This window comes from Megascapheus bottae, chromosome 2 (assembly GCF_031878675.1).
Source record: "Megascapheus bottae isolate mThoBot1 chromosome 2, mThoBot2.hap1, whole genome shotgun sequence".
Lineage (NCBI taxonomy): Eukaryota > Metazoa > Chordata > Mammalia > Rodentia > Geomyidae > Megascapheus > Megascapheus bottae.
This window is the reverse complement of record NC_143510.1, coordinates 75,943,716-75,971,022: the sequence shown is the minus strand read 5'-3', so window position 1 is coordinate 75,971,022 and position 27,307 is coordinate 75,943,716. Positions and strand designations below refer to the sequence as shown.

The following is a 27,307-nucleotide window of genomic DNA, read 5'->3' as shown; positions in this document are numbered from 1 at the left end:
TGCAGCCTCTATGTCAAGGCTTTCCCATCACCTTCAGGGCATTTCACAGACATCATACGGTACAAACAAGGGTAAGCATGACGGAAGGACTCTGCTCTTGTTTTCTCATCTAATAATTAGATGCAGCAGAGCATGTGAGAGGCAATATGATATGTTTAATAGGACGCTTCCCTGATCAGAAGTCAATCTGATCTATAGTCTTTCCACTTGAATATTTTAGTAGCATTGTCTTAGGCAAATTTGCATAAATGCTTTTCTAATATGAGAACTAAAGGGGGGGAACCCTATGTCTCCTGTCTCAAATTTGTTTCCCACAACTGTACTTGAAGTTTCTGTAGCAATTTGTAATTAGGTGAGTTGTAAGTAACAGCTGTAGCATGTACTTAGGTGCCCAATAAAGTTATTTCTATGCCTGTTTTCCCTTGTGTTGAGGTATTCTTCTTGCAGCCTAGTGAACACCACTCCAAATCAAGCAAAGGATAGAAATCAAGGGCTATTATTTTTTCCTTTGGACTTCAGCTAGGTGGTTGCTACCCTTGAGGTATAATTTTGTAGCTGATTGGTTTCCTTGCCATGGTACCAGACTAATACCAGGCTCTTCCATGCCAGTGTGGTACAAGTAAATGGGATTAGAGCATAAGTGGGTATAGTCTTTAGTGTTGGAAAATCTGAATTTAAATCCTACCTCTGCAGCATGTGACCTAAGGAAACACCTCAACACTTCCAAAATGTGAGCCACTTTATCATTAAAGGAAACTATTATCTAACTCCCAAACGATAGGGAGAATCACATGAGATATTATATCTAGAGGTCTTTAAAAAGTGCCTGGCATATAATGAATGCTCAGTCTCACAGTGAATTATTTTATCTCTTGCAGCTGAGCCCAGACATGCACTAATGATAACGAATCATGAAATGAGATTTCTGTCTTGAATACTGTTCACCTGTCAGCAGCTGGAATCAGGTCATTACTGTTCCTGCCAAATTCAGAACTTCTAATTTTTGTATGATAAACTTTAATTTCGTTAGCTGTGGGTATATTCAGGGATATTTTTATTTATCCACTTTATTTCATCTATTCACAAGTGCTCTTAGATTTGTCATCTATGTTAGTGGGCTGTGTATATGATGGGAGGGTGAATCCAGAAGAGAGGTGATTAATAATGAGAGAGCTCCCATACCCCAGCTAAGATTCTCTAAAGCCCATGCCATGCAGAGGTGTTTGGGCAAATAGAAGCTCACATCTGTTCTGTGATCTTGCATGTGACAAGTCACAGAAAAAACACATTTGTTGGGAGACACATGGGAGCTTCTGTGACATGGAGTCCTGTACTTGAAAGCAGCATAGCATGCCTGAAACTAAAACATGTACTCCTGTGGTTAAGAAGATTCAGTCTACAGGTTAACTTTTGTTCAAATCAGTTGGCCTATATCCTCAGAACCAAAGACAACAGAACCAAAGACAACTACTTCTGGAGGCTGAGAAATTTTGTGTGCTATGCTGCTGCTGTTACTGTGTAAGCCTCAAACTGTCTAGGGAGACAAGGTACATTTAAATGGTAGAAGTGTTCCAAGTAAGTAAAAATGAATTATCTACAAAGTTAGTTACTCATATCTATAATCCGAGCTGTGCAGGAGGTAGAGACAGGAGAATCATGATGTAAACCTTCCTAGGCAAAAAGCACAAAACCCTATCTGAAAATTAATTCAAAAAATACCAACGAAGAGACATGATGATTGTAACCTCGTTCTACAACTATATGAAGGTAATAAAATACATGTTTTTGCCAGTCCTAGGGCTTGAACTCAGGGTCTGGGCACTTGCTTTCTCAAGGCTAGTGCTCTACCAGTGGAGCCACATTATCACTTTTAGTTTTTTCTGTGTATGTGGTACCAAAGACTTGAACCTAGGGCTTTGTGCATGCAGGCAAGCACTCTACCCAATAGGCCATACTCCCTGCCAGAAATACAGATTTTTTTTTAAAAATTGTAATATATAGAGGGATCACAGTTATATTCACCAGATAGTAGGTACATTACTTCTCACACAGTGATACCCCTTTTCATGTTTTTGTCCCCATTTCCCTCCCCCACCTCCTCCCAATCATTTTCCCTTTTCTATTCAAATAAACAAGTAAACTTATATACAATATGCCAGTAACAAAGTCAGATACAGTAACAATGTGAGATTGACCAAAGGGCAACAAAAGAGAAGAGAAATAACATGGTACATTAAGAACAACAATCACACAAGATAAAACTTTTGTTTCCATATCCTGGAGATCCTTTCATTTAATCTCATCCTATATGGCCTTATTTATCTAGGTTTTGAGCTACTGTAATCTTCTGCTAGGAGAGTCCTAGATGTGTACTAATTATTACAAATGAGGGAAACCATTGAGCCTATTGTTCCTTTGAGTCTGGCTTACTTCACTTAATATGATTTTTTTCCAAGTCTTTCTATTTCCTTACAAATGGAGTGATGTCATTCTTTCTGATGGCAGCATAGAATTCCATTGTGTACAAATACCACATCTTGTTGATCCACTCATCAACTGAGGGACATCTAGGTTGGTTTCATATCTTTGCTATGGTAAATAGTGCTGCAATGAACATTGTTGTGCTGGTGGATTTAGTATATCCTTGTTTCTGGACTTTTGGGTAAAAGCCAAGGAGTGGGACTGCTGGGTCATAGGGGAGCTCTATGTTTAGTTTTTTGAGGAACCTCCATATTGCTTTCCATAGTGGTTGAACAAGTTTATACTCTGACCAACACTGTAGTAGTGATCCCTCCTGGTACATTCCTGCCAGCATCTGTTGTTATTGGATTTCTTGATCCTGGCCATTCTTACTGTTGTGAGGTGGAATCTCAAAGTTGTTTTGATTTGCATTTCTTTTCTAGCCAGAGATGTCAAGCACAGAAACATGATTTTTTAAAAAGCAAAATGTGATTGGAGGAGTGGTTCAAGTGGTAGAACACCTGCCTAGCATGAACTTGAAGCCTTGAGTTCAAACTTCAGTAACACACACACACACACACACGCACGCACGCACGCACACACACACACACACAAATATAATATATCACATGAATACAATTAATGACAAAAATCACACAATCACCTTCTATGTAAAGAACAATCATTTGACAAATATCAACATCTCTTCATGGTAAAAAGTATGGGAAAAAGATTGTACCTCAACATAATAAAAGGTAGATACGACATACATTTACATCCCCCAAACCCAAATGCAATGTCCATATATTTTGGGAAAATTTATACTTTAAATTTTTTTAGTTTTAAAGAGAAGAGGCACAGCATTCCAAATTATTCATAATTTGATCAAGTTCGATCCATAGGCCACCTGCTAGCAGAGAAGTAGAATTCAGTTGTATTGTAGCTAATTGAAAAGTCCATATCCAGGTACTTGAACATTTTTCAAATCTAAGAACCTGGATTAAAGTAGTGATTAGAGATGGCCAGGGACACAACGCTCCAGTTAGGTATGATTGACTAAAAACGCAAAAGGTCATATATCTCATCTTGGGTCTTCCACTGGTTCAATGAAAAACGTTGCCCGAACACTATTCTGAATGCTATCACCTCCTGAAGTATTAAGGACAGGACTGTCTTTCTAGAACAGAGTTGTGAAAGACTTCTGAAATGAGCAGAAAACAAGGCACACAACATTAACAACAACAACAACATACACACACACACACACACACACACACACACACACACATACACATATTCTGCACAAAGACACAATTTGCTCCCCTACCCCAAATATCACATTTCTAGTGTTCTGGGGTTTGGGTTCAGAAAGGGCTGTGTTTAGCACATTCTTACATTTTGTTCTTTCTAATGTTCTATAGATCAAAGAATAGGGAGAGTTTATTCTCTGTTGAATACTCCTTTAGAAATAGGATTAGGAAACTTTTTTAAAGACAATGCTTTGGATTTACTTTATAAAGGGACATGAAACAATGAAGTTATTGTTCTGTACAGGAGTCTAGTTTCCTTGGGAATTGCGGTTTACTACCTGGTTTCATTACTTTGTAGTTAAGTGTGTATTAAGTCTCACGTCTTTGTACAAACCACAGGATAAAAGGGCTCCTCTGGTGAGTCCTCATTGCCATAGACTGGATTTGTAATCAGACAATCGCTATGGTCAGCTTCTGCCAGCTTCCCTGGGGGAGGGCCAGTGAGCCACTTCAAGATCCATGATAGCAGAGACATACTATAGACGAGTTGTGTGAATGGCTTTTGTTTTTGTGCATTTTAAATGTTCTCATTTCTCACAACATTTTATGGAAAAGATCTTAAAAAGACTGGATTGATAGAGATACTCATTTAAATGTCAGTTTAAAAAGAAGTATTGTTGATGTAATGTAATATAATCGGCTTTTGCATAAGGCCTTTTTATCCCAGTGTGCTGAAGAGTACTTGCCCAGCTCAATCATGTCACCAAAATTCAAGATGTAATTCATGGAGGATAGCGGGGTGGGGGAGGAGGGTGAAGGAGAGAATGAATGAGAGGAGCAAGAAAGGAAAACTCCAAGATTTAAAATGAGAAACATGAGATTTTAGATTAAAAACATGAAAACAATTCTCTCTCTCTCTCTCTCTCTCTCTCTCTCTCTCTCTCTCTCTCTCTCTCTCTCTCTCTCTCTCTCTCTCTCTCTCTCTCTCTCTCTCTCTCTCGTGGGTCATGGGGCTTGAACTCTGAGCCTGGGCACTGTCCCTGAGCTCTTCAGTTCATTTTTTTTCTCTTTTTTTTTTTGATAATAGACACTATTCAGTCCTGACTAGCCACTTATACCCCAAATACAGTGCTCTAGAAGAGAATAAGAACCAATATCATTACATTCTAATGGCAGAAAGAAACACACACATTACTTGATAGCAATACTAAGTAAGAGGACTTGTACAAGTTAGGGAGCTTGAACAAAGCACTGATTATCAAAATGTGTATCAGCATCTTCTGGGTACTTGTTAAAATACAAATTTTCACTGCAGAAAATATGGTTAAGTATATGAAGTTATCCATGCTAATTAGCTAGCTTAAGACATTACATGACATATATGTATAGCATATATATCTATATATGCAATTTTGTCTCTATGATAAAAAAAGATTTTTCCCCCACAAAAAAATGTACTACTAATTTTAAAAAAAACCCTTGAAGAGGAAGTTATGTTTGCAGAAAAATTGGTTTGCAGTCCATTTTCCTATCTACTTCCTGGTTTTAGTGTCCCTATCAAAGCATTTCTTCTTGCTGAGGCTGTTTATAATTAAGTGACAATTTAGCACTTCACAAAATTCTGCCACAGGCTGCTCTGAATGGAAGGAGAGACAAAATTGGTGGCAGATAACTGAGGGGAAAGGGGGAAAAAAAGGAGCCACACAAATCCAAGGAGCCACAGAGGAGGAAAGGGATGCTTTGTGGCTTTGGGGAGTGATGTGGGATAAGTGCATCTGTCTCTGAGAAGTCAAAGCTAGACACAGGAAGTGGGTGGAAGGGTTTCTCCAGATCCTCAGCTGCTGCATGCCTTCTGTCTGTCTGGGCCAGGCAGCTGACAGACCTCCTCTTGTTGGGAGACTAGATGAGGTACTTTCAGTGCCGTGACTTCAATCAACCTCATCCCCAGTGCTGGGGGGAGAAACTGAAATTCTTCCTGAGACTGAGCATATGAGAACGTGACAGTTATTGGAAATAACAGGTTTCCTGTGCACAAGGCCTTCAACCAGGACCATTGTGTGACGGCTGTGCTCTTTTACCAGTATTCAGGGAGGGACAGATGGCAGGGAGGCCATTCTTTGATTTATAGGAGACAATATTTCCAACTACCAGAGATGGTCAGCCATCTTAAGCCACAGCCATCTTCTGTCTTGGCAGAAGGAATCATGGTAGTTGAGAAAAGTGGCTGCTATCCTAGTGACCTTTCCTTCCCCCCTCATCCACATATAAACACTATCAGGTTGCCAGGAACTCAAATGAATTTTTTGACCTTGGCCTTAGAGTCAAGGTCAATGCCGCCAAGAGTATTTACATTTACAGCCTGAGGAACCGATCACAAAGTTTAATAAATAAAGCCACCGTGCCTTTGCTCTGAGGATCAAAGACATCACCCATGGCAGCCAGCATTTACGTTGTGAAACTTGGATTTCTGACTGTGATACCATATGGAATGATGGGAAGTTAGGATGCCAATATTTTAGGCAGAACATGTCAGCAAGTTGAACCTGAGTTTCCAGTGAGCCATGTAGGTATTACTCCAGGGTCAGCTTCCCTTGGATGAGGGAAAGTAAATTCTCTCTTGAGGGAGTTTTTGAAGGAGATCGTTCATGTGTCCAAGCCAACCTGGTTAAAATAGGGAGATACTCCCCCTACTCATATATATGTGTGTGCGTGTGTGTGTGTGTGTGTGTGTGTTTGTGTGTTTGTGTATGTATAGGGTTTCTATATATTATTTCTATATATTGTTACCAATTAAAATTATACATGTATATACTTACATGTATACTTTTCTATTTATACATAAATATTTTAATTAATAGCAAATAAACACAATTAAGGTGAATGGTATGATGTTTAAAAGCCATACATAACCCTTGTGGACTATCTTGGTTGAGCAAATTAGCATGCATATGTACATCTTATCATTTTCTGTGGTAAGAACACTTAAGATATACTCATAGCAATTTTGATTATATATTCTTATTGCCATAATTTTCATGAAGTACCATAGATCCCTGGAAGTCATTCCTCCTGTCTTACTGAAATTTTATACCCTTTGACTAGCAACTTTTCTACTTCTCCCTACCATTACCCAGCCCCTGGTGATAACCATTCTCCTCTCTGCTTCTGTGAATTGAAAATTTCACCTCCCTGGATGTATAAAGTCATGTGGCACTTTGACTTTCTTGTGTCTGGATTCTTTAATTTAAGTGATATTTTCCAGAATCAGCTATGTGTGAAAGCTGAATAACATTGCACTGCGTATGCAAAGATTTTTAAGCTAACATATCCACTAGTAGACACTTAGGTTGATGCCATCCCTCAGCTATGGGGAACAGCAAGCGATACACTAAACACAGGCATGAAGGGTTTTCTTTGAGACTCTTATTTCCAGATTGGAAATCACCCTGCCATTGTCATACCTCCATATATCAAGTTAGATGATAACCTTTAGTGAAAGGAACAGGTCAGATTCTTCCTGGTGAATTGTTTGGGTTTCCTCTTTTGTTTCTGGTTCTTTGTGTGTTCGGAGAGGTAATTTTTGGTGGTGGGTTGGGGATTTTAACATAGGCTCTCTTACTTGGTAAGCTTGTTAGCACATGGATGGCACTCTACTAGTTGATCCATGCCTCCACCTTGGTTTTTGGTGGGCTGTTTTGGAGATGAAGTATTGTATTTGTACTGGTCTCTAATCATGATTCTTGAGGTGTAAAACTCCTGAAGAACTAGGATTATACGTATAAGCCACTGATCCCTGGACGCTTTAATTATTAATGGGTTTGTTTTTATTGACTCTGTTATATATGGCAGTCTAATTAGACTAAATTATGATATGTACCTTACAGGGGAATAAAATAGTGTAATCCTCAAATCACATACTTTTAACATCCTTCTTCCACATTCAATTCTTATCTCTATTATCACTTTGGGTAAGCCACCTAATGTTGTCTCCTTCTTATCAGATATCAAACAGGAAGAATGTTAACAGTACTTACTGCCCTGAAGTCATGTAGGGGCCTGTGAACTTACGTTCTGTTTACTGTGATCCCTGATACACAGGAGGTGTGTTCATAAATGTTACATACTGTTATGAATAATCTTTTTACCAATCCTAGGAAGTTTGTATGCCTTTTTCCTGTATGCAAGGGAGAGAGAGAGACAGAGATCACACACACACACACACACACACACACACACACACACACACACACACACACAGAGTAAGAGAATATTGTCATGGTTCACAGTCACCAGTTGCTTATATGAGATTCAGGATTCAAATTTAGTGCCAGAGGCTGAGCCCATGCAGTTATGTACTATATTTGTCTACCGAATAAAGACATCTTGTTTCTGGACTGTTTAAATTATCCTTTCTTCTTTTCATGATGATTACATAATCATACTTGTTCCCAACCATCACATTTTCCTTGCTTTTATTCCTCTTCCTTCTCTGTTTGCAGTTTTGCTGTTGTGTATCTGCAGTGCGCTGCCTATCATACACTTGTCCTTTAACTTCTTCCTATACACTCGTTCTCAAGAAGGAAGACAATAAAGCAAGAACCGAGTCTTGTGATTATCATTGTGCAATGAATGTCTGAGCATTTACACTTTCAAATATTCCTGTGTCTGGTATATAGGAAGAACTAAGTAACACACACTCAGAGGCAGCTGGTTATTGCAAAGCCTTCCACCAGATATGTCCTTACTTGTGCTCAGAATGAGGACAAACTTGGTGCATGTCAACAGTATGCATAAGAATGACCTATAATCAGATACATATGTGTGCCTATGGGTCGACACGTGGATAATCATTTTGTACTAGTAGAGATGAAACAGTTGGGCTTTTGAATGCTTTATCTACCAAGAATAATCATATACTTTATTCTATCACCTAACTCTCTTTTGGGTTGAAGCAGTTGAAATTGGATGGATTTCCTGGAACAACTGCAGTGCAGATAATTTGGGAACTATGTGGATCACTTGATACGCTGAGGTGGTGATATCACCCAGGTTCATAACGGACCTGGGCAGCAACGAGGCTCTTCATGGTGATGGTGAGGAATGGCTCTATCCTGTCCTTCCACGGAAGTACAGGAGTGGGACCGTTATCAACGCCTATGCTCTTTGGTTGGCCACATCACACTTGGGATTGTGGGATCCTCTCCAAGGTGTGGTACTTAACATGTGATTTTTACTTAGTAAACAAAGAAATTCTTCTCTCCTCTGTTATTTTACTGGTTTAGAAATGTTGGGGTTGAAGGGGGGGTAGGTTAAAGACTTTTTATCCTTGGTATTAAGTCCAGTCTGGCTTTGAGTTCATAATAGTCCTTAGTCATGTGCCTCAGTGCTAGGATTATAGGCATACACCACCAACCTGGGCTGTGGACTAGACTTTCTATGTGCAATGTCATAAAGGTTAGAACGTGGCTGGGCTGTAGCTCAGTGGCAAAGTGCTTGCCTAGCAAGTGCAACATCCTGGGTTCCATCCCCAGTACAAAAAAAAAAAAAAGGTTAGAACATGACCCACGACCCATGTAGAGAAGTAGGTGTTCGTTTTTCTCCAAGTTGCTGTTTTATTTTAAGTCTTTTATAGTTAAGTGTCTGTTTAACATGTATTGAGCACATACTACTTCAAGATGTACTTTGGACGAATTTAAGTATTAGTCACAAAGCAATCCTTGCTTTTAAGGCATTTATAACTGTGTAATGAGCTTACATCAAAACTGTCAAATTACAGATCCTGACTCTTGTGATAGTCTAAGGATATTCTAAAAACAGACACAGCATCACTTCCTGTGTGTGTTAGGTATCACAAAGAGAATTGTACTGTATGTACTCTGGTTTTAATTTTTCTTGAATCAGCTTTTCTAGGTTACAGAATCATTCAAAAGAGAATCACATATGATATCCAAATTTTTCTGGTTTCTAGTCTTTTAAGAACCATGATGGTATACATTATTATAAAACAGCCCCTTCTAGGCTGGGGTGATTCGTCCCTGTAATTCCAGCATTCATAAGGCAGAGAAGTTGCAGGTTTGAAGCTAGCCTAGGCTGTGTAGTGAGGACACATCCAAGAAGAAGAAGAGGAAAATGACGAGGAGAAGGAGGATTGAGAGGGAGGGAGAGAAGAAGAGAAGGAAGAAGAAACAGGTCCCCTTTGATGCAGAGGCAGGTGTTCACTGTTTCCCCAAGTACATTTTAGACTTCACATTTTACACACTGAGACAATGATACCAAAGTTAGCAGGGGCCAAGAAGAGGATATCTACTTATGACTTAGAAATCATATCATAGTACCATTTGTAATACATAAATTGAGGGAAATGGAATTCCAGCTGTTTTCTACTCCCAAATGGACATTTTCCTCATACTTCATCACTGGGATATTTCATCAGAGACCTATCTCTTCTGTTATTTATTCTATATGCACTTACCTTGTAGTTCTGGCTTTTATTTCCACACTAGGGACCCATGCATGGGAAAGCATAGTATCTGGCTATAGGAATTTAAGTGCAGTTAGATTATTTCAGTGCCACAGGTTTGTGCCCATTCCTAATTCTCTGACAGAACAATTTTTAGGTCCCCAGACTATGTACAATATTTGCTTTAAGAGACAACTGTACAGGAAGTCCTTAAGTATACCAAAGTATAACTAGGTTGTGAGAAACTTAATATGCACTACAGCTAAGGGTGACATATCTCATAACTAATTAAATTCATTTTGCACTTAGCAGAGACATTCGCAAATGCACATCTTAAAGTGTGTATGTTGAACTTCAGATAAAATTATACTCTCACTGAAGAAAATAATTCTTTTCTCTTCCTGTATTTTAGATTGTGTGTATGGACTGCCAAAATACTTTATTTAATTTAGGGGGAAAGTCTGTTCATCTGTGTGTCAAAGATCATATAGCAGCCAGTTGTGTTGTTAGCTTTATATTTTAAAAAGATCTTTTAACTGTATGCTTGTGTTTTAATGACCCAGTGTCTAGGCTACTTGAGAGAGACAGAACCTAGAGGATTCATTCAAATGGGGAATAAAATAGACTCTTTATCCTTATGGAGTGTTGTTGACATTTTCACATACATTATCTCATTTAAATCTCCCAAGACAAGAAGGTGCTGGTGGTTCATATCTGTAATCCTCAACTGCTCAGGATTTTGAGATCTGAGGATCATGGTTCAAAGTCAGCCCAGGCAGAAAAGTCTATATGCCTCTTATCTCCAATTAATCAACACACACACACAAATCAGAAGTAGAGATAGGTCTTACGTGGTTGAAGCACCAACCTTGAGTGGAAAAAGCCAAGTGAGAGAGCGAGAGGCTCTGAGCTAAAACTCCAACATTGTACAAAAAAATAAAAATAAAAATAAGTCTACCGAAGTCTCCTCATGGAGAAATACTAGAGTTTGAGATGATTTCATTTGAAATGAAGAAGCCACAAAAATAAGACCAAAGCATAAATGGTAGTCAACTCCTGAAGCTGAATTTCCCAAATCCTATTTTTAAAAAATAGCATACAGCAAACTGCTTATGAATTGATTGAAAGGTGTATTTAGTTGGGGCTACTAGGAAGAAAGTGTCACCTATGCTGGCACAACAGCAGTAAGGGAAGTTGTGAGCAAACCTTGAGGTACAGGCAGCAGTGCAGGGAGCCTACTTGAGAAGCAAATGTCAGTGACTCTCGAATGAAGGTTGTAAGTTGGTATGCCCCTTTGGGCAGACTATCTTGATTATAGCCAAAGTTTAACAGTATTTGGAGAGATGGGTTACCTCTGGAGGACTCAGTTGATGGAGATTCCCTGCATCAGTGTTTAAGTGGTTAGTCTAATCTCTTCCGCATGGAACCTGGGTCGGAATAATCATGAGACCAATTGTGCCCAATGAGTTACTGGAGAACTTTGCCATAGAAATGTTTAGAAAAAAAGGCTTGTACCCAGCCAGGTGCAGTGGCTCATGCCTATAATCCTAGCTACTAAGGAGGCTAAGATGTGAGGATCAAGGTTCAAAGCCAGCCTGGGCACTAAATTCCATGAGACACTTATCTCCAATCAACCACCAGAAAACCAGAAGCGGTGCTGTGGCTCAAGGGGTAGGGCAGTAGCCTTGAGCTGAAGAGCTCAGGGACAGTGCTCAGGCCCAGAGTTCAAGTCCCATGACTGACAAAAAAAAAACAACAGAAAAAAAAAAACAAGGCTCATGCCCAAGAGAGAGACATGGGTAGAGATGGTGTAATGATTCCACATCATACCTGATGTGAACATATCTCATCATACCTGTGATGACACATGTGATACCCCTACACTGAAGGGCAGAGTTAGGGGGAGCAGCAATGTGGGCTCTGGATCCTGAGATACCACCGGCTCTGGAGATCCATTGCCTGAACACATCTGTCACCTGAGATCCTGCCTGAGTTTACTAAGTGTCAGAGAGAAGGTTCTTACAGCCAAAGGCAGCATGAACACTGTTTTCCTTATCTGTCTAACCATTTCTCCTCCCTCTTTTCCTCCCTCCCTTTCCTCTTCTTCATCTTCATCTCCCTCTCTCTCTCTCCCTCCCCTTACTATCCAATGTAGGTGTTGTCTCACCTCAGGCATTCATAACAAAGCACAAAAGACTAGAGGCATAAATAACAGACATATCTTCCTGGAAGTTCTGGAAGCTGGGAAATGGAAGATGTGGTGTTTTCTGACTCCATTCCTGCAAGGACTCTCCCTGGCCTTCAGGCAGTTGTCTTCTGGCTCGGCCTTCATACTGTCTTTCCTCAGTGCATGACAGAGACCATGCTTCCTCTTCTTAAAAAGTCAGTTGATGGTGAAGGCCCCACATGCCTCCCTGTAGCTATCTTCTATAAGCCTCATCTTCCATAACTGTTGCATTGAGGATTAGCATTTCTACACTGGAATGTTGGGAGGACACAAACGTTCATTTGACAACAGATGTCTGTCATCTGATAATCTCTGATATTATTCACCTAGGAATAATATCAAGGTGCAGTTACAGGATTGTTACTACAGGCCATATTTCTCAAATTGCCTTTTTTTTCCTGCTTCCATGTCATGAATAGTGATGATGATGATGACTGATTGCAATGGCCAGCACTTTCTGTGTGATTCTCATGACCTGCTTGGAGCTGTTCTAAGCACATAACATGTATGAATTCGCTTGTTGTTCTTGGAAACCCAGTGTGGAGAGGGATTGGGCTCGACTTTAAAATGGAAAAGCCAAGGATCAAATTGCTTCTTTAGCTTGTGGGACTTTAATGGTCTGGCATTAGCACCCACACTCAATCTTCACACAATGCTGTGTCCTCACCTTGTTTCTAGTTGGAACACTCTTCTTCTTAGTCTTTGGCCCCATCCCTCTGCAGAGGCACACTGGACAATGTTAGGCTTTGTATCACTCAGCTTGAGTGAGATTATTATAACATCTTAGTAGATGATCTGTATTTCTATAGAATTCCTTCCTTAGTTTTTTTTTTTTTTTGCCAGTCTTGGGCTTAAGCTCAGGGCCTGAGCACTGTCCTTGGATTTTTCTCAAGGCTAAAACTCTACCACTTGAGCCTCAGCACCACTTCTGGCTTTTTCTAAGTATGTGGTACCAAGGAATCAAACCTAGGTCTTCTTGCATGCTAGGCAAGCACTCTACCACTAGGCCAAACTCCTGGCCCTCTCCCTTAGTTTTTTGTTTCTGGGTGGATGCAGATGTTTGTCTGATGGTTAGATGTGAGAGTTCTAAAATGAGAGCTTACTGTACTAGAATTTCAACTGACAATACTTTCTGACTCTTGTGGCTGGAGAGTTCGTTTGAGCCCTGTAGCTTTTGTTAGTAAGCATCCAAATTCTAGACTAGTTTCTTCTCCCAACAGCTTTCATCTGATTATTTAAAGCTTTCTTCACAGTTATTTCCTATAGTGAAGCATTAAATCTCCCACCAGTTAGGACCTGTCCTCAATTTTCACCTACTTCGCAGCTGTTGTAGGAGAATTCCTTTGTTGCCTGGCCAAGCTATGAAGTTTTAGGAGTTTAGCGTCTGCTTGCATGTGAATTCCAATAGGCCCTGAAGGTGGAAAGAGAAAGAAATGGCAGAGAATGACCTTTGACTATAGGGGAATGGTTACGTCTGTGCTCAGACAGCTCAGTTTTGTGCTAGAAGTCCTAATCTAGTTCTGAGTCACACCACTTCATTCACAAAAGTGTCCCAGTGAGCATCTTCCCAGGCCTGACATTCCGTCAGGGATAGACAGGTAGACAGGACCAGATAGAGACGATGTACACAGCAACACAGTGTGCCACGATGGGCACAGGCATGCTCTCCCCTGCCATGAGTGGCATCACATTTTAGGAGGGGCTACTAAGGCTTCGGGCCATCTGATAAGTCATATGGAGACAAGGCCTAAGAGACAAGGCACTTGCATTTAAAATTTAAGCAGACAGTATAGAGAGGAACACAAGCACTCAGCCCTTTGATAGAAACTGTAAAAAAAAATGCAATTACTGGTGGAAATGATTGCTTCTTTCTTCAGCAAGCTGATGTGATAGTCAAATCCCCTCTGGCAGCTTGAACAGAAAATCCACTGAGACCCATTGACATGTGTGGGTATTTTTTTTTTTTTTTGCCAGTCCTGGGCTTGAGCTCAGGACTTGAGCACTGTCCTTGGACTTTCTCAAGGCTAGCACTCTACCACTTGAGCCTCAGCACCACTTCCGGCCTTTTGCTATGTATGTGGGGTACCGAGGAATCTAACCCGGGTCTTCGTGCATGCTAGGCAAGCACTCTACCACTAGGCCAAACTCCCGGCCCTATGTGTGGGTATTTTTGACAGGCTCACTGTGTCTCCCTCCTATATGAACCATCTATGTGCCCTAATGAGATTATCACCACTCCGGGGATACCCAGTTCTATTACCAGCGGAATAAAGAAACAGGTCCTGGATGGTTGGAAGTACGCAGCCTCTAGCTGATTTACCAGGAAGCATCCTGGGTTTCAGTGAAGAATTGCACAAGCCACCACTCTTTTGGCTGCATTTTCACCCACTCTCTTGGTCCTTGAGGTACAAGGGCTTCAAGAGAAGGGACTGCTAGGAGAAAACACACGTGTAAGGCACTTTGGTGCTGAGGCATCTTAAGAAGTGTGCCTTGTTTGTTATTCAAAACAAATACAATGAATGAACAAAGTTGTGTGCCCAGCTTTGGAATCTAAGGTGCGAATATCACCACACCTTGCTTTGGATGATTTAACTGAACACACCAAGTGTTCTTTTCCCAGAATTTCACTAGATAATTAGTATTTGTTTATTTATTTATGTTCAGGGGTAACTACTAAATCCAGTTCCTCATGCCAGGCAGGTGTTCTACCACTAAGGCACATTCCTAGATAATTAGTTTTTAGCTTTCCACTGCACCCCCTTAGGAAACTCATTTGATCTAAAAATAATATTCATTTGCCTATGTCCATGCCTGCCACTGACTATCCAGTCTCCCTCCTTTCTTCTGAACGATTTCCCAGCTTTCCTTTACCTAAAAGTGGTTGCATAGCCTAAAGCTAGCTAAAAGATGATATAATCTCAAATGTCTGAAAAAGCTCCGTTAAAAGAATTACATCAAATGGCCTGGGACATTTTTGTTCTTTAAAGAGAGAAAGCACTCTTATTTATCTCAAGTGTGGACAAGAAGTTCTAGAGCTGGAGCTCTGGCAGCCTTCCTGAGAATCAGAAAGTGGAGCCACTCTCAAATTAATCATTTGAAAACAGAAAGCCTGAAGTAAATAACATTATGAAACCACTATATCATTCGATCAGCTGGAATGGCATACTTCGAATGACCTGGATTCCATTATGTAGAGGGAAAAAAATTACTCCCATTTCTTTATGTTATTTACTTAAAGATTTCAACATTAGCATAAAAGGATAATTCTTAATGATAAATTTATAAATGTTCATCTGTTGAGTGTGCAACTTATCTGATGGGAGTTTGGATGAATGGAGGCCATAGTTTTTTATTCTTCAGTGTTTGAACTATAAAATTTTACTAAGCGATGGTGGCTTGGTATGGCATCTCTGCAGATTCTAATAAGAGATTCATGACCCACTGCACTGACTGCAAAATGCTACTAAGGACAAAATTTGGGGAAAGCTATTTTCTCTTTCATAGTTTAGAACAAATATTGGGAAATCTAGAAGGGGTTGATGTAGATCGCTATCACCATCAAATATCATGACTTTTCCTTAGTGTAAAAGGAAAATAAAGGTTATTTTTTTTTCTTTTGCTGGACTTGAACTCTGGGCTGGGCCCTGGCCCTGAGGGTTTATTTTGCTCAAAGATAGTGCTCTACCACTTGAGCCATAGCACAGGGCCACTTCTGCCTTTTTCTGTGACTAATTGGAAATGAGTCTCATGGCCTTTCCTGTTCAGGCTAGCTAGGGTTACAGGAGTGAGCCTCCAGTGCCGAGTTGCTAAAATATTTTTGAATGATAATTTTGTTACTCTAGTTTTTAGTCATTTTTTATTACATTATATTATTTAATCATCATGAGAAATAGAGGGGTGTGTGTGTGTGTGTGTGTGTGTGTGTGAGAGAGAGAGAGAGAGAGAGAGAGAGAGAGAGAGAGAGCGGGAGAGAGAGAGAGATGATATCACACATATACTACTTAATTTCATCAGGCACCATTCACATAGAATAGAGTGCTCACTGCAGTTGTGAAATGTGACACTCCTAAACAGAGTGCATTCCTTGGCTTATCTACTTTCCTTCTTTGGAGAGAAAACAGCCTCCTCCATTCCATCCCAACCCTGTGGTTGGGTGGCTTGACTCTTCTCCTTGACCCAGGATCTCATTCTGGTCACTTGATGCAGGCGTGGCTTATCTGGCCACTTTGTTTCATAGCCACAGTGTTTTCTAAGGGTAATCCTGACTGAAGACAGATAGATGAGATCAGCCTTCCTGGAATGTGTGCTGGAACTAAGGAATCTTTCTCTTTAACCCTGAATCATCCAAAGCACATGTCTGTTCCACTTTAATTACCCACCCCACAACTCTCTCTGTACCTGGAGCTGGGCTTAAAAATAAAAAATAAAACATTATTTGGGTACCTGGATCCAGCCAGGTTGACAACACTAGACATTTTCAGCCACATGAGTTTATAAACATCTTTTTCTGGAAAAGTCTCTTTGTCTTCTATTTTGGTCATTTGCTAGCTTGCAAAGACTTTGAATGAATGCAGGTAGTTACCACCATCTCTATGAGGCTCTGAAAAATGAAGTAAGTTGCAAGCAGGTCAATAATTGATGGAAATGGACTATGGAAAAGGATACCATGGGACCCACATTCATCTTTTAATTCTACTCCACTGCCTCCCCAAACTCTGATGAGAATCAATCACAATTGATGGAAATCATAGTGACTTATCATTAGGGTTTCTAAAATAGGATATTATTTCAACAAACACAGTTACCACATTGCAAGTTTCATGCTAATTTCAACTGGGAAATGTATGGATGCATATCATCACTCTCGGTTATGTAAATATTTTCATATTTACAAAGCCTCAGAAAATAATGAGGTTTTGTCAATAATTCCTTTTAAATAAATACCTATATGTGCATGAATGAGGATTCATTATTTATTGGGAAATGAAAGAATGGAAAACTGAAAGCAGCAGTGTGCACAGAGCATCACACATTGTTAAGTCATTCTAGGATGGAGAGTCATAAAAATGCCATAGAAAAGAGTTTGCTTTTAAGCTAGCTGGTGAAAATGATACAGTGAAAGCAGGACATATTTAGATAATTATAATGAACTTTCTGCAGCCATGAAAATGTTCAGGATTTTCATTCTTTAATATGGTGGATACAAGCTACTGTTGGGTACTTGAAATGGGGCTCATTCAACTGAAAAACTCTATGATGAAAGTCTACCATATTGTCAGCATAATTCATGACAAATAAATAAGCACAGAGTGTAAGCAACTATATGGAATGAGAAGTACAAGGTTTCCATGAACAATAATATATCTGTTTCAACTTTACTTTATCTCATCTGGTAGTGAAAAGTGGGTCCGGATCATAATAGACTGGCACTGAGTCATGTGGAAGATAGTTACTTCTGAGTCAGGAAGTTACTAGGTTCAGCTCTGGGTGTGTGGTGGGGAGGCGTAGATGGAGCCAGTGCTATGGAGATGTACATATAGAAAGGATCAGCACAGAAATGCAAATAGCACAGGAGAGTACAGGCAGGTTAATGTGAGCCTGCACTAAGGCAGTGATGAAGGAAATATGCAAAGCATCATGGAAACAGTGGTAAGAGCACTGAGAGCTGATGATAAGAACTGAAGAGCAAAGCAATGAGCATTTGGGAGGGAAAAAAAAGATGGAAGAAAAATTTGAGATAGATTTGATAGTAGAATTCACCACTCAGATTTTCTTACATTTGTTTTAGATCTTTTCAGATTTAAGTAATAATGTTAAAAATATAATTGCAAAATTAAGGCGTCATTTTAGCAAATGCAGCATTAAAAATGCAGTTGAAACTTGGGTACTAATCTGCATCTAGATCACTGATCATCCAGCCCTAGCCAGCAGGTCAAATCTGGTCTACTGTCTTTTTTGTAAACAAAATTTTATTGAAACATGGCTTCTTCCATTGTTTTTGCATATACCTTTAGCTGGTTGGAAGCAGAAAACAAAGAAATAAGTAATGCACCTTCTATCTGGCAAATATCATGTAACCCTTTTACTAATTACAATAAAAAATTTACAATAAAAATGATCATAAAAAAAGCCATTATGCCCACAGAACTGGTTATTTAGTACTTAGCCCTTTACAGAGTATGTTTGCTGATTCTCATATAGATGATAGAAATCATAAAAATGAATGAGAAGCTAATATTTTTACATACAATTGATTTATTTACAATTTAATTTACTTTTGAGTTTATACATATTTGTAAATATGATGTGTATTGATCATGATAGTTCCATATATACACCCAGTGTGTTTTGGAATAATTCACAGCTCCAACAGAGTTCTATTCCTCTTTTCTCCTCACCTCTCCTAGTAATGATAACATAGGAAATTTTGTTTCTCATTGGAATTTAATGACCTACCCTTTTATTCCTATTACATTGACTTATCTGTATCTTAATCTATTAATCATATTAATTATACAGATATTTTCCATAATCCTAAAATATCTCATGGATTACTAAGAAATGTGTAAATGATTTTCCATGTAAAATACTATTTAATAAGTTGCACTTTGTCTAGATATTGGATTTTATATTAGCTGTATAGTTTGTTGAGTAGAATACTGCATTCTCTATTTTTGCTGATATGTGATTCAAACTAGAATACATTTATGTATTAGTAAGACTGTTGTATAGTTGTATTGCTGTAACCAAAGTCTATAAACTCTATAGCTTACAAACAACAGAAATTTATTTTTCATAATTCTGGACACTGACCTAGTACAAGGCACCAGTAGCTCCAATTTCTCTTGGTTAATAAAAAGCTATATTTTTTACTCATTAGTACTAGGTTTTGAACTCAAGGCCTTGTGCTTGCCTGGTAGGTTCTCTACTACTTAGACTAAGCCATTTTTTTTTTTGCTTCAGTTACTTTTCAGATAGGATCTCATATTTTTGCCCTGAGATGACTAGCTTGTATCAAGATCCTCCTATCTCTACATAAGTAAAACCACAGGTGTAACATTATCCTGGATTTTCTGGTTGGGCCAATGCAATCATGGTGAAGAAAAATGCAGTCATGAGAAGGAAAATGAGCGTGAGTCAAAGGAGATATAATGAGGGAAGCTAAGATTGGAATGCTATATGTTGCACACAAAGACAGAGAGGAAGGACATGGATGTATCACTAGGAATGAGAAAAGCAAGGAGACAGATTCTCCACTAAGAGCATTCAAAAGAAATCAGCCCTGCCAATACCTAGACTGTAGCCTTCTGCAACTATTCTGAGTTCAGCTCCCAGTAACACCAGGGGAAAAAAGTGTTAGCCAAATGCTAAAGTAAATGGAGAACCACCAAAGTTTGGCTTTTGATGTTTTCAGTGATTGTAATTTTCAAAAAAAAGAGTTCAAATTTAATCATTTTTCTTTTAAAACCAAGGAAAGATTGGATAAATTGAAGAATGACGCTTATATGGTGAACAAATTTAAGAATAGAAAAATTAAGTATAGAATTTTATAATTATATTTTGGTCTATACCAACTTGGTGAGAGAAATATTTTCATAGACTAACATTTTAATATAATAAAATTGAACAAAATTTTAAGAGGGCCTATTTTTATAGCACCTATATTTGGCAAAGTATTAATAAGATAATTGAAAACAGAGAAAACTGATTTGAGGAGTTTTGTCTCTGAACAAAGGACTGACTACAGGAAGCACTGTAAATAGAGGGTAGAAGACAGTCCATTTAAAATTGGCTAAAATAAATGCAGATACCACAAAGAATATCTGCAAACCTCTGGAAGCTGAAATGAATTATGGAAGAATTACCTGAAGATGTTGGAGAATATTCCTGCTCACACTTCAATTGGAGACTTCTAGCCTCCAAAAGAAGTTGTTGATGAATTGTACCAGTTTTTATTTGCTTTTTTTCTCTTTTCCAACTTCATTTTATTTTCTGGTTGCTTTGGAATCCGATGCCATATCCTCCCTCTTAAAAATGGAGTAAATTAAAAGCTTTGAGCCAAAAAAAAATAAAATTGGCTAAAATATTGATAAAATTCAATAAGTCCCTAGAGAATATCCCTCAGTGGGCAGAATTTGCTCTGCAACTATAAAATACCTCAGCATACAGAGTCAGAGTATTTTTCTCAGTTAAAAATATTATAGTCAATAGAGAAAAGGCAATACAGGCTGTCAAATATGTCAACTTTATTAACTATTGTAAAGACAATTTCAAAGAAAATTGTGAAGCAATGTATTGGTGGCTCACTTCTCGAATCCTAGGATCTCATTCTGGGCAGAAAAATTTGTGAGCCTCTTATCTCCAGAAACTTGCATTTAAGCAAAGCTCATTAAAGTAGAATTTTTCCAAGTAATGTATCATGATATTAGATAATAATAAAGTATTATAAAATTATATAAATAGGTGCTGAAAATTATGTTAAATATAATATTTGGACAATCAATATAAAGAAATTCTTTTTTACCTTGCAAAGGCATACATTATTCTAAATTTTTAGGTTGAATATTTTAAATGTTGTCTGATTAGAATTAATTTTTATATCAGCAGCACAATTTAAGCTGTATTGAAAAAAAATCATCTCTCTTCAATTCTCCATCCTGGATCTGCCTTTGTGGCCTGTCCTCATTTTCTGATTTAACTAGAAATTTTTGTATAATCATATTAGGACATTAGGAAAATGGGTTGATGTAAACAAGATAAATTCTCATTTTCCCTAGAAAAGTCGTTATTTGGTAGTCAATCTCCGTAAGTTTTTAAAAATGATCAAGAGGAGGCATTATGAGTGTATTATATATAAATAGAGAAATGAAGGGCAGACAGAACTACTGGAATGACTGAAAATGGGAAATAAACTTGGGGATAGGAGGTAGGAAATTAGTACAAAAATTTTTATTGCATTTGAATTTTAAAAATTGAGCCAGGCTATAGTGGCTAATGCTGGTAATCCTAGCTACAAAGGAGGATGAGAACTAAAGGATTGTAGTTAAAAGCACAAAAGTCCTCCAGTCTCTATCTTCAATGAATCAATGAAAATGCTAGAATGGAGGATGGCTCAAGTAGTTGAATACTAGTTGTAAGCAAGAAAGCTCAAGCATATATACACATATGTATATATACATGCATATATACATATACACATACATATACATCTATCTATCTATCTATCTGTCTCTATATATAGTGAACTTTGCTGGGTGCTTGTGGCTCATCTCCATGTTCCTAGCTATCCTGGAAGGTGAGATATGAAAGCTTATGGTTGAGATCTTGGCAGGAAAATAAAGTTTGCTGCACTCTATCTCCAAAATAGCCAGCAAAAAGCAAGGATGGATATGTGGTTCAAGTGGTAGAGCCTGACCCTGGTATTATAGGAGGCCCTGAGCTCAAATCCCAGAATAGAAAAAATTACAAGCACATATTATTTTTATTTTGAAAAAGTAGATACACTTAAATACCTATTATGTATAGTAGAAAATCAAGATTTTTTCCTTAATATTCTAAATCTTTATGTATTTCTTGATATATATCTGATTTCTAATATGTGAATGAGGAATTAATAATGCACTCTAATTTGAAGCCCATACAGACTGTCCTAGATAATTCTGGAATGAGGAACCCATTCTCACAGGACTTCTTACAGATTTCATGTTTTTACCACTCAGAATGGTGCTAACTCCAAGTACTTCACCAAGTATAGAAATTGGGACCCGGAAAAATAATAAGCTTCTTTATTTTCTCCTATGTCATTCCTCAAATATAACATTATAACTAATTAACTTCAAAGACTTTCTGCTACCTGCAGAAATCCTTCTTGCCATCCTCTTCCCATTTTCCCTGAGTTAGAGCTAAAGAGAACACTTCCCAAAATCTTATTATAAATATCAGTGGTGGGTAGAAGCTCTGAGATTCAATAAAGGAAGTAGCACATCAAGATTAAGACCTTACCAAAACACTGTATACTAAACAAGGCCTGAGTCTTCCTCTAGTTTTTGGGATAAACAAGTCAAGGACACTGAGTGCTAATGGTTTCTATGTAGCATATTGTCTGCCCAAATGCTGAAGTGCCCATTATCATGTGTATATTAGCCTGTGTAGTATTCCCTGGCAAGCTTCCCAGTGGTTCATCTGTTGTGTCAACACAACAGAATCTGAAGGGCTTGGTCCAGGCTCTTTCTGGCTGGGATGGACCAGGCTAATTTTGTTTTTGTCAGCCCATTGGAAGATCAGCCCTTCTCTATGAACAGACTAGACTGGAGGTGCAAGACATTTCAATGTGGAGATCGCTTAAGAGAGTCAGCACAGTATCTGAGTGGAGTTTCACAAAACAGGATCCGGTAACAAATGTGAACTGATAGGGAGGGCGATGACCCATTTCCCAGCCTGTGCCTTCTTCCTGCGCAAGTATCAGGAAATAACTGACTATCATCACCCAGTCACCAGTCTTACAGAGCACCGGAGAATCTAAGTGTTCTTTCTGTCCTATCCTCATCACAGGCTTCACATTCATAGCTGGTATTTCTCTTTCATGGGATTAAATGCTTCATAGTGTCTGAAGGTATGTAGAGAAATAATATCTTATTCTCTGTCTTCGTCTTCAATAAGGGCTCATCAATGTGCTGTGGTTCTAAAGGTGAGTGGTTCAGAATTTTCCAGATCAAGATAGACATATCCCTTGGGGGAATAATGCAAAGGATAATTTCTTGTTCAAATTTACTTTTTTGGGGAGTGTATGGAGGGAGATAATCCTAGGACTTGAACTCTGGGCCTGGGGGCTATCTCCAAGCTCCTTTTGCTCAAGTCTAATGCTCTATCATGTGAGCCACCATGTCACTTCTGGATTTTTTAATAAATAATTGGAGAAAGTCTCATGGACTTTCTTGCCTGAGCTGGCTTTGAACAGCAATCCTCAGATCTCAGCCCCCTGAATAGCGAGGAATGCAGGCGAGAGCCACCAGCACCTGGCTTAAATTTTTCTATTTTTACTTTTTGTTGTAACAGAGGGCTTTGTGGTTGGTAGACCAGCACTCTGCCCTTTGAGCTGTGTTCTCCTACATTTCTGTCTTCATTTTAGTCACTAACAATCTCAATAGGTGAGAGCAAGGCAAAAAATAAATCTCTCAACGTTAATCCCAGCAACCGAGACGTGTCACTTGTCCAGATTATTTGTTGCATATGACCGAGTGGAAATAGCACTTCCCACAAATAATGTTGACATTTTTGCTCAAATATAATGGCCTTTGAGGTCTAAGATAGCAATGAGATGTCATGAAGAGGTGTGCTCTACAGATAATGCAAGCAACATGAAATCATGAAACTTCTCACTCAGAATTTGCTACAATGAAGGACACACATTGATACTATTTTTAAATGACTGAGAAAGACTCCATCCCTGTATTGCTAAGATACATAATTAAAAGGAAAAATATGCAGCTTAGAAGGAAAGCTTAGTTTTATTTGACTAATACCTTTAAAAATATAAAAGCCTTACAATTAGAAATGAAAAGGGGAAATATTAGAATCCTTGGTGACTACAGTTGTGAAGGATGGATATGATTTGACATTGAGGCAGTGAGAATTGTGATTAATATGAGCTCCTCAACACTTTCTCTTTGGGGTAGTTAGTAATTCTTGTTCACTTTTGCATCTGTGAAATACAATAATTTATGATTATATGAGATCACATATTTAATGTGATTAGAAACTATGTCTGCCTGTAATCTCGGCTGTTGGGAGGTCAGCTTGGGTCACCAAACAAGATCCTGATCTTGGAACATAATAGGCACTTACTGAGCAGTGGTTCTGATGATAATGATGACAAATATGTTGAGCAGATCTGAAGCACTTTGGACTCCATAAAATCTGCAGAATAGAGAAGCTTGCCCCCAAACTTAGGCATATCCAGCTCCTACTGTAGTCACAACCCAACTAACTGAGCAGAAAGAGATAGAGAGGTAGACTCAGTGTTCATCCCAGATAATGCCTCACAAGAGGTATGTGCATGGGATGGGGCAGGGGTGGGGGGGGGTCGACATAACCTTTGACACATGTTAAAATAGATCCTGACAGAGTAGGCAGCACACACAGCACAAGTGCCATTCCCAGTAGGAAATAGACAGCAGTTCTGTTTCCAGAAGACCAGGAATGAGGAACTTACCATGGCAAATTCCATGGACTCCAGAAATTATCAGTCCTGTGGAAATGGTTCCCTACATAAAACCATCCACTTAAATCAATGTGGACAATGCAGAGGACAAACCCTGGGACACTGCAGATGTGTGAGATACAAAGTTAGTGGACAAAAGTGCACTATGAAGTAGAGAAATGATCAAGGCCTCACTGAGGCCCACGGTACTGTTAGTTGTTGGGCAATTAGCCTGTAACTGTTTCTCATTCTCTTTCCACTGTATGTTTGATCATCATTAATGATTCATTTCATTAAAAACCCCTTAGATGCATTAATGACACCCAGAGGAGTTTTTACCGCGTTGAGCTGGGTAGACTGAGCTGGTAAAGATCCTATTTCAGCCGAGATTCATCTTCCTGGTGTCTGGTCCTATTAGCCTTGAGTGAGTTAATGAGTACATTTCACAACAGTTTCCTCTTTTGGTTTCTTCACTACTGTGAGGATTATCACACCTATTTTGTACATGAGAGTTGAATGCCTTTGAAATTTAAGTTAATTTTCCAAGTGTAAAGCGTTTGCACTGTAACTCAGAGTAATACCTACACCACGTTGAGTCGAGCCAAATCCTTGCAATTCTCTTTATCACAGTACCTTCTGAGAAACTCTGTGACCAAAACAAAACAAAGCAGGATGCTCTTATTTGCTACTGATTTCTAAATATTAAATTTTAAGATTCACTTTGGATTTCAGTAGACTATAGGTTGAATTTGGACTCATTGAACTGGTGATATTCTAAGATTCCATAATTACATACAGTCTAAGAATAAAAATAATTTCTGATGGGAATGATGGATGTAAGTCTGCTTCTTTAAAATATTCATTCTGTACAAAGAACTGCTTCAGAATTATACACCGTGCTTGCACACTACACAAAACATCAACCTCGATAGCCTTCTGGCATGAAGTTAGCACTGAAACTTAGAACTAGCTCAGTGTTAAAATTTCTATGTTTAATATTTCTGAAGCAGCTTTATTCATTTTATTACATTCTTGCAACCAAACAGGTTAAACAATAGAACTGTAATACACATTTCTCATGTCATATGTGACAATGTACTTTGGTTAGGAAAATCTCAGATTCACTAGCACCTGCAGGTAGATGTTAACACCCTTCCCCCTTCCCTCCTGTATTTATCACTCTTCTCTATTGTTTGTCCTTGTAGGATTCCAAGAGAGGAAGAGGGACCTGCTACACTGGCACATTCCCAGATCTGCATCTGCTGCTTGAACCAGCCACCTGATAAGGTATGAGAGATTGAGAGATGGTTTTCTTTTATCCCCTCCCCTTTCCCTCTGGGGATATTACCAAGAGGTCAACACCAGCCAGGGTGTATATAGGATGAGTCAATCATCTCATACAAGGAATAGTGGGTACACACAGACACACAAAGTTTCTGACATCCTTCATCCTCTTTCTTGAATTGCCTTTAGTTTTTTACTGTGCTGAGGAGAACATGAAAAAGAAAAGAAAAGAAAGCTCACCAGTGTTTGGCATGAAAGGGTGCTTTCTCTATGCTTGCATGCTTCAGTTCTAGCCACATCGATTGAGATTTTGTTTAATCTGCTATTTCCAGCAGCAACTTCATTCCCTATTTCATGCCAAATTCCTTTAAGGAGTTCCATGTGACTTAAATTAGCATTTTTGGCTTCAAAAGTACCTCTAACGAACCATTTATAGTTGGTTACTCTTCTTTTTAAAGAGTGCTCAAAAAATTAGGCTGTGACAGTTATCCAAAACATAATTTGTTATGCTGCTTAATTATTTAATATGCTGTTTAAAAATTTAAACATGGCCTCTGGTTGGTTGGCTGATGGAGTCCCATTAAGGTGATTTGAAGCTCCTTCAAGACTATAATTATCTATTGAATCCTTCATGGTTCAAATTCGGAAATTAGGTTCTATTCTAATAAAACGCTAATTCAAAAATATCAACTTCTATGATTTTTTAAAGAAGTATTTCTTTTAAATATCATGAAATACCTAGATCTTTAAAATATTAATTACCAAGAGAAGGTAACAGAAATATCCCGTGAAGGTGAAAGTGGTCTATTCACAAAGTGCTTCGTTATTATATTAAGTGCATATATGTGTATGTATGTATGCATGTATGTATCCCCAGTGATCCTCCTATATCTAAGGCTCCCTGTGGGATTAAAGGTGCACACCTTTATTCCTGGATTGTTTGTTGAAAAGAGAATTTCCACTAAAGTTTTGCCTAAGCTTGTCTGGAACAGCAGTCGTCACAATTTCTACCTCCCAAGTAACTGGGATTTTAGGTGTGAACTGCCATATCAGTCTGACTCCACTTTATACTATAATTTTTCAGTTCATCATCCTTAAATTCAGGAGTGGTAATAAACAATGCTACAGCTCTGAAACCATTCCAACTCAATCTTTTCTAACTCAGAGTCCAAGTTAGAAGTGCCCTACCCTTTTGGCATTAAGATCAAGAATGCGCTTAAGAAAAAAAGTGGGGGGGGGGGCGGTGAAAATGCAAGATAAAAGAAGGTCAAGGTAGTGAAGTGGTTAAACTAAGGGTTAAGGAAAATTCAAGAAGCCACAGACACTTGAAACTTTATACATTTTCTTGGGCTTAAATCTTCAAGTCAGCTAGAAAACTGTAGTTAGAGGGGTTTGAAATTTTCAGCCAAGCTTTTAAGAGGGGAGGA

General features: G+C 38.6%; 1 long non-coding RNA gene across 1 annotated transcript in view; it reads left to right on the top strand.

The window, feature by feature from the left end:
* LOC150067338 (uncharacterized) overlaps positions 1-27,307 on the top strand; it is a 137,832-nt gene that overhangs the window by 101,848 nt on the left and 8,677 nt on the right. Inside the window, exon 3 of the long non-coding RNA XR_016539559.1 lies at positions 25,802-25,883. This is a non-coding gene — a long non-coding RNA (uncharacterized LOC150067338). The remainder of the gene's footprint in view (positions 1-25,801; positions 25,884-27,307) is intronic.